The sequence below is a fragment of the Cebus imitator genome, unplaced genomic scaffold (genome assembly GCF_001604975.1).
Source record: "Cebus imitator isolate Cc_AM_T3 unplaced genomic scaffold, Cebus_imitator-1.0 Scaffold110, whole genome shotgun sequence".
NCBI classification, from domain to species: Eukaryota; Metazoa; Chordata; class Mammalia; order Primates; family Cebidae; genus Cebus; species Cebus imitator.
This window is the reverse complement of record NW_016107425.1, coordinates 456,617-471,605: the sequence shown is the minus strand read 5'-3', so window position 1 is coordinate 471,605 and position 14,989 is coordinate 456,617. Positions and strand designations below refer to the sequence as shown.

General features: G+C 40.5%; 1 protein-coding gene and 1 pseudogene across 2 annotated transcripts in view; one reads left to right on the top strand and one right to left on the bottom strand.

Moving 5' to 3' along the window:
- The window catches only part of MYO3B (myosin IIIB), a 491,163-nt gene that overhangs the window by 204,773 nt on the left and 271,401 nt on the right, over positions 1-14,989 (bottom strand). The window lies entirely within an intron of this gene.
- On the top strand, positions 4-1,081 carry LOC108310950 (annotated as a pseudogene). Its single transcript, XR_001827988.2, has one exon. The product of XR_001827988.2 is annotated as a heterogeneous nuclear ribonucleoprotein F-like (transcript).

Genomic DNA, 14,989 nt, shown 5'->3' with positions numbered 1-14,989 from the left:
CTGTTCGGGAGAGACCTCAGCTACTGTCTCTCCGGAATGTATGACCACAGATACGGCGACAGTGAGTTCACAGTGCAGAGCACCACAGGCCACTGTGTCCATATGAGGGGTCTGCCGTACAAAGCGACCGAGAACGACATTTACAACTTCTTCTCTCCTCTCAATCCTGTGAGTCCATATTGAGATCGGCCCAGATGGAACAGTGATGGGTGAAGCAGATGTTCAGTTTGCTACTCATGAAGAAGCTGTCGCAGCCATGTCCAAAGACAGGGCCAACATGCAACACAGATACATAGAACTCTTCTTGAATTCGACAACAGGGGCCAGCAATGGGGCATATAGCAGCCAGGTGATGCAAGGCATGGGGGTGTCTGCTGCCCAGGTCACTTATAGTGGCCTGGAGAGCCAGTCAGTGAGCGGCTGTTATGGGGCCGGCCACAGTGGGCAGAACAGCATGGGTGGATATGACTAGTTTTGTTAGGAACATTTGAGTTATTTCTATCAAATTTTACACAGGCAGCCAACAAGCAGTTAAGAGGAGTTATAATAGAGGAAGCTGTGGGACCCATTTTGCACCATGAGTTTGTGAAATCTGGATTAAAAAAATTACCTCTTCAGTGTTTCTCATGCAAAATTTTCTTCTAGCATGTGATAATAAGTAAACTAAAACTATTTTCAGCTTTTCTCAATTAACATTTTGGTAGTATACTTCAGAGTGATGTTATCTGAGTTTAAGTAGTTTAAGTATGTTAAATGTGGACCTTTTACACCACATCACTGAACACACTGGGGAGACATGCTTTTTTGGAAAACTCAAAGGTGCTAGCTCCCTGATTCAAAAAAATATTTCTCATGTTTGTTCATTCTAGTTTATATTTTCATTTAAAATCCTTTAGGTTAAGTTTAAGCTTTTTAAAAGTTAGTTTTGAGAATTGTGACACAATACTAATACTGTAGGAATTGGTGAGGCCTTGACTTCTTTGTACTGTGATTTCCTTTTGGGTGTATTTTGTTAAGTGAAACTTGTTAAATTTTTTGTTAACTAAATTTTTTTCTTAAAATAAAGACTTTTTCACAATGACTGGCACAGATTATCTGCTCAGGAAAAGATAGCAAAATGGGTGGTTGAAGACAATTCATTTTAATCATAATGTATTTTAGTGTGAATTTAAAAATAATTTCATACATCAAATCTATGATCTCCCTTATATTCTTATGATGAGGCTAAATAAAAGTCTAATAAAAATGTTAAAAAAAAAAAAGAACTGAAAACAAGATCTCTAAGAGATATTTGCACTCCAGTGTTCATTGCACCATTATTCAAAGGGCCAAGAAATGTAAACAAACCGAATGCCTACCGACAGGTAAATGGAAAAAGAACATGCGGTATATACATACAATTGAATACCCAGCCTTAAAAAAACAAGGAAATCCTGCCATACGCTAGAACATGCATGAAGCTGGACGACCTTATGCTAAGGGAAATAAGCCAGTCACAGGAACATAGTACTGCATGATTCCACTTACATGAGGCATCTAAAAGTAGTCAGACTCACAAAAGCAGAGAGGAGATGGTAGCTGTCAGTGGCTGGGGCAGGAGGAGGTGGGAGCTGCTATTCAATTGGTACTGGGTTTTAGTCACATCATATGAAAAACTTCTAGAGATCTGCCATACAAAAATGTGCACATAGTTGATGCTGTATCGTATACTTAAAAAGAAAGTAGATTTCATGTTATATATATATATATATATTGTTTTACTATAACAACAAGAAAAAGACTCCGACTGGGACACTGATTAGCACTGCTTATCACTAAAAGACATGAATATGGAAGAAAAAAGATGCTGAAGGAAGTTTTCCTGAGAAAGAAGTTAGACAATAGAGTACATCATTGTCAGGGTTTAGGACACAGACACTGATTAGTAGACCAGGCAGTAAGGATCCTTCAGGGGGAGGAAAAATATCTTTTTATCTGCCCATCCTAGGCTCACGGTTGACACACTTATAACAAAGGACAGATTAACAAGTGAAAAGCATAAAAATTTACTTAATATAAGTTTTAGGTGACTCTAGAGCCTTTTTAAGGAAATAAAATGGAGAGTAAAGAAATAAAAGAAGTATCACCTAATGGTAAGAAACTGGGGAAACAGCAAGGCCTATTTGTTCAGATTCTTCTCTGTGTCCCTGTGTCTTCAGAGATAAGGATATTTCTTTTCTGTGGGTAGAGGACCTCCAGTTCCTACATGACAGTCTCACAGCCTGCTTTAGGGGAAGGTCAGAAAAATCCTTCCCAGATTTTATGACCTGCTTCAAGGGAGAAGGAAGAAGTGGGGGCTAAGAGTGACATTCCTGCTTCTGCCATATTCTCAAATTCCTTCAGCTTAAAATATTCAATAGGTCAAGGGGCCATATTTTGGGATAGTGAGCACTGAACCCCATCAATCCCTCTGCACATAAGGAGAAACCTGGCCACCTGCAGTGAATCAGTGGGGCAGGGAGTGGGAGAACGCAGCCTCTGAATCCTGGGGGCCGATGAAGTTTTGCAGGGCTTTGCATTTGTCAGGGGTGTGACTTCAAACAAATTAACTTTTCAAAGCCTCAGTTTCCTTGTCCATAACAAGAAAACAGTACTACCTGTTTTCCTCCCATAATACTTCTCAGAGTTATTATGGGGATTCAACAAGACAACTCACAAAAGTCACCATCAACACAGGACTAGAGGAAGGCAAGTATTCATTTCACATTAGGCAGTATTTTATTTGCTGTGAACTGTTCACAAAGGTCTCAAAGCAGAAAGCAAGAAAAGACCAGGAAATCTCACCAATTCTCTATGTGAGCACTGGTTAGTCAAAAAAACAAAAACAAAACTATGAAAGGTAAGAAAAAATGATGAGGCAACTTGTGGCCACCCAGATCCGTCCCACATTTCACCTTTGAAGAGTCTGAAGGGCCTGCTCACTGCCCCACCCACCCTTCACCACTTCCCTGATTCCTCTTCCCCCAAACCAAGTGCATGAAGAGATTTGTTTGCGTTTTTACCTACAGTGTCATTTGATTCTGTAGCAAAATAAAAAGTTGTTAATGAAAGGAAGTGCTGCAATTTGTGCATATGCAAGACACTCAAGATTTCAAAGTTTCAGCAAGTCTAGCACAAAGATGTCCAAATGTTTTCACTGGCGATATCTTCAGAGGCTAAACTGTGATTAATAGCCCAGAAAGAACTCTTTGAAGCAGGATTGGTGACATCAAAGTCGTAATCCAGGGGTGGCAGGAGCTTTATAATGAGTGGGAAGCATTTTAACACATTTCAAAGGATTTACAGCATGAATAAACAATAGACCTCAGCAGATGCGCCACACACACCTTTCAGAAACATAACCTATACAAAGTTTCCATTTTAATTTAAATGTAAATACAGTGTTCACACTTCTTTCAAATGTTAAGCATCCTCAGAGCTTCACCCCCTAGATAGCCTCTTCCTAGCCCCAGAACACCCTCCTGTGCTTCTCACAACTGCAACTACCAATGTGTGTCCTGTGTTGGAAAGAGAAAACAGAAGCAGAGACATCTAATGGAATTTATATCATATGTGGGAATTGTGTTAAGAGATAATCTGAATTGGAGCTTACAGTGATCTCACACAGTTTCCCTGTTTCCAACTTAAAGAAAAAGACACAAGTGGTCTGAAGACAGAGGTGGAACTTTTAAAAGATGGCAATTTTCCGACTGCTTCAGAGGATTTTCCTTGCTTGGAAAGCACCCCAGAACCCAGGGTTTCATCTGTAGTCATCTGTTAAGAACTGCCCCAAAGGATAGCTTGTTGTTTTAAATAATCAAACATAGAATTCAGTCTCTCTCTGCTGCACCCTCTGGGTTTATAGGACTTGTTGCAGGGTTCCAGTGGTGATTGTTGGTGGGCATTTGTTTGAGAAATTTTCCTGCTTTAATTTTCTTTCCAAACACAAGAAATAGGCTTATAAACTAAGAAATGATTGCAAAGCAGTGCTGAAATGTCAAAAGCTGTTTGTGTCAAATATCTACAAATATAAGGAGCTGCAAATAAAAAATCAGATGCTTCAGTTCCTCCATTACAAGATGAAGTTATCTTAGTAGACCTGAGAACTGAAATCATATACCCCACATTCAGCTTAGACATGAGAACCGAAACCGCATCTTACTGTCTACAATTCAATGACCTTGTGTAATTCCTGTCTCCATTAGCATGACTTTCTTTTGCCAGGAGTCTCCAAGCCCAGGCAAATGGTTAGATTGCTCACCACAGAAACTTCCTGAAAGACTCATCAGCTCTTCCATGGAAAGGATCAATTTGACAGTTCATTCCCTATGATTCTATAAATCTCTCCTGTCAAAGTCCTCCCCTTGATGTTTCCACCAGCCCTGGATTGTTGCTTTGTGATCCTTACCCAATCCTAATCAAAGGCCCTCCCTTTGAAAGATGCTTCTTTAAAATAAATGATTGCTCAACAAACTCTGACCTTGACTTCCCTTCTCCAAGACACTGCCAAAGCTTGGAGAGGCGGTGGGAAGCAATTAACTCCACTTTTGTCTTATCAGTGAGTTCTGTTGGTAATGTTTGGGAGCAAGCTTGGGACAGACCTAGGTTAATGCAATACTTGCAGTAATTAACATGTTCCAATTTCAGTTTATAATACTGTGGCTAACAAAATACAAGGAGTTAAATTCAGTACATAGTTGTATAAAAACATACTATAAAAAATACTATAGTAGCTATGTGCAGTGGCTCTCATCTGTAATCCCAGAATTTGGGGAGGTCAAGTAGGAGGATCGCCTAAGCCCAGGAGTTTGAGACCAGCCTGGGCAACATAGACAGACCCCGTCTCTACAAAAAAAATCTTAAAAATTAGCTGCATGTGATGGCATGCCTGGGGTCCCAACTACTCAGGAGGCTGAAGTGATAGGATCAGTTGAGTCTGGGAGGTTGAGACTGCAGTGAGCCATGATCACACCACTGCACTCTAGCCTGGGCAACAGAGCAAGACCCCATCTCAAAAAACACAAACCTATAGTATTTTGTATGCTAAAAAACTTTTTTCATCTTTACATAACCATCTCTCCTAAATCTATAACAAGAATTTATTTTAGATTTGATACATCGAAGTAACTCAAGACAGCCACAAAATATGACACAGCTGCAGGAAGCCAAGAAAAGGCAATCATGTGTGATGTTAAATTTTGTTCCGCAGTTTTTACTTTCTCCCTTAGCATTTATCTACAGCTTTAAGGTTTAATATAAATAAATGGGCAGAGCAGGATGGAAGAGTTCCCAGCCCACTTGGACATGACCTAATCTCTTATGAAAAGAATATGGATAGGCCAGGCGCGGTGGCTCAAGCCTGTAATCCCAGCACTTTGGGAGGCCGAGGCGGGTGGATCACGAGGTCAAGAGATCTAGACCATCCTGGTCAACATGGTGAAACCCCGTCTCTACTAAAAATACAAAAAATCAGCTGGGCATGGTGGCGCGTGCCTGTAATCCCAGCTACTCAGGAGGCTGAGGCAGGAGAATTGCCTGAACCCGGGAGGCGGAGGTTGCGGTGAGCCGAGATCGCGCCATTGCACTCCAGCCTGGGTAACGAGAGCGAAACTCCGTCTCAAAAAAAACAAAAAAAACAAAGAATATGGATAATGTATACACAGTCACGTGTTGCTTAATGACAGGGATATATTCTGAGAAAAGAGTCATAGGGAATTTTCTCATTTGTAAACAGCATAGAGGTACTTACAAAAACCTAGATGTATAGCCTCTGCACACTGTGACTGTTACAGATACAGGATGAAATCACTTTTGTCAGACCCAGACAAAATAGGGCTGGGAAGGCCTGAAAAAGAGGAGACTCATGCTTACATGTCTGAGATAAGAACTGTTTCCAAGGACTTTCTAAAAACCCCACAAAAAACCCTTTTGCATCCTTCATGCATCTCCTGCTTTGATAAGGTTTATCACTAGGCATTCTATAGGACTGAGTAATTCAGTTAAGATATTCTCAGAAGAACACTTGCCCACTAACAGTATCTCCACCAATGAACTGACAACTCTGGCTTTGAACCTCTGGAACCAATGAACTCTTATTTCTAAGCAGCTTATGTAAATCTCTTTTTTGCTAATAAAAGCTCGCCTAACACTTCCCTCACTGAATGCACTGGTGGCTTGCCATTTTACGCCATTCCAGATTATAATCCTTATTTATATTCCTAAATTTTATATTTATAGATAATTTTCTCTCTCTCTCTCTCTCTGTGTGTGTGTGTGTGTGTGTGTGTGTGTGTAGTTTTTGTTTTTGTTTTCTTAAGGTTGATACACCTAGGCTATATGGTATAGCCTATTTCTCCTAGGCTAAAAACCTGTATAGCATGTTGCTGTATGGAATACTATAGGCAATTAAAACACAATGGAAAGTATTTGTATATCTAAACACAGAAAAGGTACAGCAAAAATATGATATAAAATGTAAAAAAACAGTACACCTATATAGGGCACATAACATGAATGAGACTTGCAGGACGGGAAGTTTCTCTGGGTGAGTCAGTGAGTGAGTGGTATGTGAAGGCCTAGGACAGTGCTGTCCAGCACTGTAGACTTTATAAATACTACATACTTAAGCTATACTACATTTATTAAAAAATATTTTTCTTCCTTTTTTTTTTAGACAGAGCCTTACTCTGTCGCCCAGGCTGGAGTGCAGTGGCACAATCTCAGCTCACTGCAAACTCCGCCTCCTGGGTTCAAGCGATTCCCCTGCCTCAGCCTCCTGAGTAGTTGGGATTACAGGTGTGTGCCACCACGCCCAGCTAATATTTTTTGTATTTTTAGTAGAAACAGCGTTTTACCATGTTGGCCAGGCTGGTCTCGAATATCTGACCTCGTGATCCACCCATGTTGGCCTCCCAAAGTGCTGGGATTACAGGCGTGAGCCACCACGGTGGCCTTCTTTTTCTTCAATAATAAATTAACCACTTACCATAACTGTTTTACTTTACAAACTTTAAAATCTTAAAAAAAACTTTTTGACTCTTGGCCAGGCACGGTGGCTCGTGCCTGTAATCCCAGCACTTTGGGAGGCTGAAGCAGGCAGATCTTGAGGTCCGGAGATCAAGACCATCCTGGCCAACATAGTGAAACCCCATCTCTACTAAAACACAAGAAAAAATTAGCCAGGCGTGGTGGTGTGCGCTTGTAATCCGAGCTACTCGGAGGCTGAGGCAGGGGAATCGCTTGAACCTGGGAAGCAGAGGTTGTAATGAGCTGAGATGGTGCCACTGCACTCCAGCCTAGTGACACAGTGAGACTCCCTCTCAAAATAAAACAAAAAACAAAAAAAAACAAACCAACTTTTTTACTCTTTTGAAATAACACTTAGCTTAAAACACAAACACATTGTAAGATGTACAAAAATATTTTCTTCGTATCCTGATTCTATAAGCCTTTTTAAATTTTAAGATCTTTTTTAAAATTTGTCTCTTTACTTTTTAATTTTTTAATTAAAAACAAAGACACTAGGTCAGACACTAAGTCAGATGCCTGTAATCCCAAAACTTTCAGAGGTCAAAGTGGATGGATCACGAGGTCCGGAGTTCAAGGCCAGCCTGACCAAGATGGTGAAATCCCATCTCTACTAAAAATACAAAAATTTTCCAGGTGTGGTGGTAAGTACCTGTAATCCCAGCTACTCAGGAGGCTGAGGCTGAGAATTTCTTGAACCTGGGAGGCAGAGGTTGCAGTGAGCAGAGATCACGCCACTGCACTCCAGCCTGGGGGACAGAGTGACACTCCATCTCAAACAAACAAAAAACAAAGACACTAACACACACAATAGCAGAGGCCTACACAGGGTGAGGATCATCAATATCACTGTCTTCTACCTCCACACATCTTGTCCCACTGTAAGGTCTATGGAGCAATAACACACAGGGAGTTGTCATCTCCTCTAATCACAAAGCCTTCTTTGTAATCGCAATGCCTTCTTAGAATATCTCCTGAAGAACCTGCCTGAGGCAGTATTACAGTTAACTTAGAAGAAATAAGTAGGAGTACACGCTAACTTAATACAGGTATTGATCTACTTATGACCTATGCAACTTACGACCATTCGACTTTACGACCACAATCACTAGCCACGACTTCTCCGCGTCTGGCAGCGGAAACGTTGCCCAGTTGGGCATACGACAGTGCGGACCAGCTTCCAGCAGCACTACCATCTCCGCATGCACCATTTCAACTGTACATATAGCCTACTCAACTTACGACCAAATCGTGTTACGACCGGTCTGCCGGTCCCAATCGTGGTCGTAAGTCGAGCACTAGCTGTAACTTAAAAGCATACTATAGCATATACATAAACCAGTAACAGTTGTTTATTATGATTATTCAGTGCTATGATAACTGGATCTGCTATATTTTAGACAACTGGCAGGGCGGTAGGCTTGCTGTATCAGCATCACCACGAACATGTGAGTGATGCATTACGAAGGCTAGGACGTCACTAGGGGACAGGAATTTTTCAGCTCCATAGTAATCTCATGGGACCCCAGTTGTATATGTGGTCTGTCATTGACTGAAATGTCATTATGTGATGCACGCAACTGTATATAGAAGGGATTGCAGCTTTGTGGAGGGAAGGAATCAAGAGTAAGTAAGAGACCACACTGTCCTTCCATCTGTTTTACTGAAAAAAGGTATGCACAGATAACAAATTCACTGTCTTTTCTGAATATACAACTTTATTGTGCATGTGAGAAATTCAAAGGCCCAAAGAAACCCCTTCCTATTCTGTATTGACTTTTAATTGACAGTTGTCTGGCATTTCAAGGAATTTCTACATAATTAACACCTTTAGACTATTTGCTTGAAGAAAGCCAAACCAATGTTTTCACTGACTTTCTTCTTTAGAATGTAAACAGCTTGCAAGATTTGTGACCCAGAGATCTCAAAGTGTAGAGATAGGGAAAAAATAGTAACTCCTTCTTCTCTCCTTAAGCTTTAAAACTCATCAACAGGATGTCAGTCCAGCAAACAACTGTACTGAATCCAAGACTGTTTCAAGGAGCTAACAAGCCTTCTCTTTCCTAACACAGCCAAGAGTGGAGTTACTCTCTGTTTTCTGCATTTTATCGCCACATTGGCAGACGGTCAGTCTCTTTTAATGACAAGAACTTCCTCTTAGAGCTAGATGAAGGAAGCTCTTCCCATATGTTCTTGGTGGAGTTTGCTTGAAAATAACATGGCTGCCACATGGCATGATATGTGTTCACCAAAGTACAAGAGCCTATACTGTTGACATTTACCCAAAAACTGCCCAAGAAGACTTGACCCATTTAAAAACACAATAAAATAAAAGCCACATACACATGTCTGTCAGCACCCATGTCACTGAGGTATGAGAATGGCTTATTCCAATCTCAGAGCAATTAGAGATAGTCCTGGGCAAAATCATAATTTGGGCAAAAGATATATTCAAATTCCCCACGTCCCTTTTCACCTCTGTATTTCCACTTCTGAGGGTGCAACACGGCTTTAATGCTGTTTCGCCCCATCCCAATATCCAGTTCCCCTACTTCACTATCCCACCCTTGAACTTTTCCATGTAGTACACACCTCCTCCATATTCCCATCAAATCTCCTTTTGTCTTTGTTCAGAACCTACAGGCTCATCTGACACTTAATCCAGGTATAATGTGTTAATGACAAATGAATGCATTAATTCATTCAGGTAAGATGTTTATATGGTAAAAAATAAAAATTTAAAAAAAATAGCTATCTAGAAAAAAATTTATGGAATGATTCTATTGATGGGAATGTTGAGTACCTACAGATGATCTAGTGTCTAGGTAAGGGGGACAGTTTTAAGATAGGGGATCTTTCATTTAATGATGCTCAAGTCATTCATACTTTGAAATAATACAGTGAAGGCCTTCTACGGGTCTTATAAAGGATGAATAGAATGCAGTTGGTATATATATGAGGGATTCTTTCCAGGACCCCCAGGTATACCAAAATCTATGCAGTCAGCTCTGAAGAACCCACATATAAGAAAAGTTGGTGCTCCATATATGCAGTTTTGCATCCAAACAATACTGTATTTTTGATCTGCATTTGGTTGAAAAATAAAAACCCTGTATATAAGTGGACCTGCACAGTTCAAACCAACACTGTTCAAGAGCCAACTATACGGTTCTTTGTTTCAAGTAGAGGATAGCCCAGTGAAGCTCTTGCGGGAAGGGGAAAGGCTGGCACATAAAGAATTCATTGCAATGTAAATTGGTGAGTGTTAGAATAAACCTCTGAATAAAGTGACACAAAGGGACAGAACACTAAGTTTTCATGAGAAAATGAGGAAAACAAAAACTGAAGAGCAGGCAGCGAATGAGCTAGATTTTGAAAGCAAAACATGAATTTGATAGGAAATGGAAGACATTCTATCTGGAAGACAAGAACAAGACAGACACAGAATGTAAACCTGAAGGTTCCAGAGAGTTCCAGAGAGTTTGTAAGGCAAATTCCCAGGAAGCTTCTTATTTTAAAATTAGACATTTAATAATAGCATTCAAACATTTATTATTTTACCCTTGCAAGAATAAAAACAAGTTACTTACCACTCCCTTCCAATGAAAATACTACCTATGGGCACAGTTCTAGGGGGCAGAAAATATGGGCAGGAAGGCTTTGCTAAGGTATCGTAGTCACTGGTGGGACTGCGAACAAAAGCCTGCTCTGCTCTTCCGGTAGAATGCCCACTCATCCATGCGGCCAAAGGTAGGGTTTGTACACAAGCTAGTAGGGAACTCATTCCAGTTAGTACAGTGCTGATATAGCCAGTCTTGAGTAAAATCTCATATGCAGGTAGTTTCATATAGAGAAATTACATTCCACAGTCTAAGAACAGAATCCTAAATAAAATGCTCAGGCTGGAGTGAATAAACTGATTAATGCAAAGTAAAAAATTCCTCCCTACACACATCTTATCTATTGATGGTAGGTCAGTCATATAATTTCCCACAACACCTATGCTTCCTTGTGTTTTTAAGCCTGAGAAAGTTATACAGGGCTTCCATGAACAAGACACTGTTAGCCTTCCATTGTGCAGGATTATGACTCAGTGCTTGGAACTATAAATGCTTTTTTGAGTTTTCCTCTTTAGCATGGAAGCAATGAAAAGGACACTGGAAAGTGAGAAACTTGGATTCTTATGCCAAACCTGCCACTGACTTAAGGAGATCATGTCTACCCTTTATGACTTAATTGCATTATATGTCAAATGAGGAGTTTGAGAAGACCAGTGGTTCTGCACTTGTGTGTCATGGCATTCCAACGTGGTGCCCATAATAAACACCTTTATGGTTACGTAGCTTCACCTAGATCAATGCCAGGCATGTGGCACAGGCAGGGGTGGACTGTTCTCTGAAAGGGAACTAGAACAAACAGTATATAATATCAGCCTGATGCCAAAATAAAAGATTGTGTGACATCTGTGGCCAGGACACATGTGAGCTTTACCTGAGCTATAAGTCAGAGAGCTGATCAAGGCGGTAAACAGTATTGTTCAAAAATCAACAACATGCTGAACAACAAGCAAATGAGTAAGTGCAATAGTTGGCCTCAAGTTGGAGTAAAAAAAGTTAAGTAGGCCAGGTGTGGTGGCTCACACCTCTAATCCCAGCATTTTGGGAGGCTGAGGTGGGCCGATCAACTGGGGTCCAGAGTTCGAGACCAGCCTGGCTGATATGACGAAACCCCATCTCTACTAAAAATATAAAAAATTAGCTGGGTGTGGTAGCACATGCCTGTAATCGCAGCTACTCAAGAACTGCTTGAACTCAGGAGGTGGAGGTTGCAGTGAGCTGAGATCACACCACTGCACTCTAGGCTGGGCAACAGAGCAAGACTCCATCTAACAACAAAATATTAAGTAGCGCTAGGCTTCCATCAAGCTCTGAAATTTTATCTACAGTTGTAAACTATATCCTAAAAGACCCCTGAAGTGGGGGAAATACGAAAGAACAAAATAAAGGCGATAAAACTAAAATATGTAAAATGTGTTATTTCTTAGCAGTTCAGTAGGCAACCGAATGAGTGGGTGGTGATGACAGCCTCGCTTAGATCAAGGGAGGAAGCTTAGATAGCGGTTTTGCCGAGGCCTGGATATTTAATTTGCCAATGCTGTCTTCACAGCTAACACAAGCAATCAGCAATGGCTCTGTTGCTATGATCTCTTCAGTTATTCCTCCTTCTTTACTTCACTATTGTGGCTAAAATAAGCTTATTCAGTTCTCTAATTTTTTTTTTTTTTGAGACAAAGTTTCACTCTTGTTGTCCAGGCTGGAAGGCAGTAGTGCGATCTTGGCTCACCGCAACCGCCGCCTCCCGGGTTCAAGAGATTCTTCTGCCTCCCTGCTGAGTAGCTGGTGTTACAGGCATGCGCCACCATGCCCGGCTAATTTTGTACTTTTAGCAGAGACAGGGTTTCTTCATGTTGGTCAGGCTAGTCTCAAACTCCTGACCTCAAGTGAGCCCCCCACCTTGACCTCCCAAAGTGCTGAGATTACAGGCATGTGCTACCTAGCCCAGCCCAGCTCTCCATTTTTTAAAATATTGTTCTTGTTCCTTAGCACATGAGAGAGGAGACAAAGGTATTGTTTTTTGCTCCCTTTCTGCAATGTTTTTAAGATTAATGAATTCAAGGTGTTCATTTTCAACATCTTTATGACATCTATTCTGCTACATATTTGCAAAAATACCAGCCATTTTGAAAAACTGGGTGCTAATGTGAAGGCCATAATTACTTATATAAGCTTTTTTTTTTTTTTTTTCTCTTGGGTCTCTGAAAGCACTCAAGGTTAGCTTTTGATTTGTAAGTATCAAAGTCTAATTTTCATATTTACCAATTATTTTTTCTCTATTTTAAAGAATGACTATTCCATGTCACTGCTTTTTTATAAAAGGACCTAGTATAAACATCCATGTGTATGTGTATATCCTTGGGAAAAACTACAGCAACTTGAGAATTCAGAAAATAAGGAGACACATACTGAAACAGGGAGTATTCTGCAGGAAACTAAACTTGCAATTGACTAGCAATACTCACATCTAAGCTACACTGTCATGTTTCTGAACACCCACGTACACACATTTCTCATAGATACATGTATAACCTACTCATAAACGCATGCCCAGAATCACTTCTTCCATTGAATCTTATATATTTCATGGCGCTGAAGAATGAAGTTAATGTAACTTATATTCTTAAGCACAGGCATTGTTTTTTGGAGAACTTGGCTTTATGGAACTATAATATAGTCTGAAATAACTGATTTCAAAAAAACTTTCTAAATTAAAGTACTGTCTCACAGACTTGTGATGCAAATACTGATTTTTTTTTTTTTTTTTTTGGAAAGAGTGAAACCTATTGAGAATAAAGGCCAACAAAGGCTATTTTCTGATGAAGGAACTCTCCAAGTATCGCAACTCTACACTGATTCTAGAGGTTGCAGCTAGTCAGTACACTTGTGTCTATGTCCTTTAAAATCAATGTTAATATGCTATCTTATATTAGCATATACTAGTATTAATCTTTATAAATGATTTGGCTCCTTATAGAGGTTACAACCTCTTTGAAGCCAGGTACTAAGTATCTATTTCTACTCCCATACATTAATTAAAAAAAATTTTTTTTTAATTGAGACGGAGTTTCACTCTTGTTGCCCAGGCTGGAGTGCAATGGTGTGATCTCTGCTCACTGCAACCTCCGCCTCCCAGGTTCAAACAATTCTCCTGCCTCAGCCTCCTGAGTAGCTGGGACCATAGGCATGCACCACCACACCCAGCTAATTTTGTATTTTTAGTAGAGACTGAGTTTCTCCATGTTGGTCAGGCTGGTCTTAAACTCCCAACCTCAGGTAATCCACCTGCCTTGGCCTCCCAAAGTGCTGGGATTACAGGCATGAGCCACTGGGCCTGGGTCAAAAAATATTTCTTCAGCAACTGCTGTGAGACTTGCAAAGTGCCCTTTGCCTAAGCCTTCACATAGACACTAAAGAAAAAAAAGTTAAATGAACTAGAAGAACATTTTAGAATGTGCCTACCCTTGCCGCCTAGAGACAGATTATGTCTACTATCTCTTGGCAAACATCAATATCACAGGTTCTTCTTTCAGTCATCCAAGAACACTTACGGCTCATTATCCTGAGGAGGTAAGCAATTGAGTGTGAACCATTTTGCAGGGCTAGTGTAGCACCATGGATGAGTGATAAAACTGAATGAAATAGATTTATGGTTTAAATATTTCCAGAGAATGTCTCATCAAAGGCAAAGATGTTAATTAATGATGCAACACTGAAAGCTATCCATGAATCTAATTAACACTGTGTCTGTGACATTCTAAGACGTGGGGACATTCTAAGCTGCATGAGGGCATACACTAAATCTATTCTACTTAGCACCTCACACTTAGTGCTTAGTATAACATACCTAGCATATAGTAAGCATTCAATAATTATTTGTGAATGGATAAGTGAATGAATAGTGTGGCACTAAATTTTTTTTTGATTTTTCAATGTAACATGACATCCAAAGCCCTCTAGAAGAAGATACCAGCTTACCCCACTTTCCCCAACATACCATGAACTCTTTGCTGGTCTCTGGACATGCCACGATCCTTTCACATTTCAGACTTTTTCCTCAGGCTATTTGATGCCTGGATTGCAGAGCTGCAGTCAGTGGTTAAGAATGCCTGTATTGGCCAGGCATAGCGGCTCACACCTGTAATGCCACAACTTTGGGAGACCGACGTGAGCAGATCACAAAGTTAGGAGTTCAAGACTAGCCTGGCCAACATGGTGAAACCCTGTCTCTACTAAAAAGACAAAACTTAGCTAGGTGTGGTGGTGGGCACCTGTAATCCCAGCTACTCAGGAGGCTGAGGGAGGGGAATTGCTTGAATCCAGGAGGCGGA